This window comes from Convolutriloba macropyga, unplaced genomic scaffold (genome assembly GCF_964194025.1).
Source record: "Convolutriloba macropyga unplaced genomic scaffold, txConMacr16.3 SCAFFOLD_3221, whole genome shotgun sequence".
NCBI classification, from domain to species: Eukaryota; Metazoa; Xenacoelomorpha; order Acoela; family Convolutidae; genus Convolutriloba; species Convolutriloba macropyga.
In genome coordinates, this window is record NW_027449531.1 from 1 (window position 1) to 2,010 (window position 2,010).

Genomic DNA, 2,010 nt, shown 5'->3' on the forward strand with positions numbered 1-2,010 from the left:
CTTGTAATTAGTGAGAATAAGTGATAACAAACAAGAATAATAAAAATATGGGCAAAAATTAAGCCATGAAAAACTGTTGGCTGCGCACTGAAGGGGTCAGATTGTTTCAAGTAGGTACAATTGGAGCACATCTATAACCTTTCAATACGGAGAACAAATTCTGGAAAGAATTTGAATAACAGTTTGAGAAAAAGAAATAATCAGGAACCAATTATTGGCTCAAACACCGATTTCTTGTCCATTTGAAAACCACATTGAGAAAAGTTACGCTTCAAACTTAGTCGCTTTTTCTCTCCCTTCACGACTCTAGCGTGTCTGAAATCACCACTCTAACTTGACTTCTCATTGACATCAAAACGTCGAGAAAAAGTATGAACAGAATTAACTACCCTTTGATAAAATCACACAATTGGAAATAGGCAAAGTTAAACAGATATGTATGTTGAATGGCAAAAGTAAGCACCCCTTTAATTTAGATAAAACGCAACGGCCGTTTACCAAAAATACCAATGTAGAGTTGATGAACAAGATCCAAGTTTCACAGTGAAAAAAGTTGTTACAAGACAAAAGGGGGGTGATTGAGTGAGGGGTCAAAATCTCAAGATCAGGCCCTTCACACCATACATATGTCGCCTCAAACAGTTTTGGTGAATCGCATTTTTAGAGACTGGTTAGGCGTAAGGCTCCAAGAGAAAATAATACGTCCTAGACTGTTTATCCCGTTATTGAGGACAAAAAGTCAAATGGGTCAGAAAAGAATCAGTCATACAATAAATCGCATTAACAAGACGTAAGAACTAATGTAATTGCTACAAAAATCGTTTGAGAGCAATTAATCATATCACATCTTGTGACTCTCTCTTTCTACTGTGAAACATGGATCTACTTCATAATCTTTACATTCGGTTTTCTGTTAAGTGAACGTTGCGTTTTATCTGAAATTCATCAGTAGAAAAATCGCTAGTGTAGGGGATCAAGTGTGTAAAAATTATTTCTGAAAATTGATTTTATCTTGTAGTACTGTTCAATGTTTCATATTAATAGCACTCAACAGTGGAACACAAACGCTGATCACAGAAGTCAAACTAATGCACGGAAAAAAATTTCAGCACAAATTTTTTCAAGCACCAATTTCTTATTCCACCTCAAAGGTAGATGCAAAAAAATCACGATTTAAACACGAACTCGTTTTTTGTTCCTCTTAAAACTTCAGCGTGATTAAATTTACCATATTAAATGGACTTCTTAATGACGTGAAACGTGCAAACATATCTTCAAAAAGACAACGCACCAATGCAATAAAAATCCTTTGGATTGTAAAAATGAGAGCGCCCAAACAAAAGCTGTTGCGAGGCTAATGAAGGTCAGAAATCAAAGTCAAATTGCCGCAAATTGAGAACATTAAAGCGCTGACACAACATACCTTACATACCTTTGTAGGATCACGAACATCTCTAATTTTAACGAAAACGACAGCGCACCAATAAAACACAAATTCTTTGGATTGTAAAAAAAGGAGAGTGCCCAAATAATAGCCGCTGAGAAGATGACGGCAGTTATTAAAAACAAACTGGTGGGGGATACTGTCTCAAATTTTCTGAGATGTTCTCTTTGCGCGAGAATTTTGGTCGTGGCTATTTTGGTAAAATTATGATGGTGGTTACGGACCAAATTTACTCAGTCGGTACAAAATTTAGTCAATGAGTCCTATGGTGATGAGTATTTCGGTAGCTCTCTCACAAAATGTATTGTTGACTTTTGAATACTAAAAAACATTGTTTCCCTGCTTTCCACTTAAAATTTTTTCAAACCAATATTTGCTCAGTTAATCTGTTTCGATTAAAATGAATGCATTTTTGCACTTGTTTTGTTTCTGTTTTTAATTGGTGACAACAAATGTGTTCATCAAATTGAAATTCCATTTCGATTTGACACTGAATTAGCTTGGAATTTGTTTGCTGCAAAATGTAAACAAATCGAGGCAGGCACGGAGATGTTTAATCAGATAAA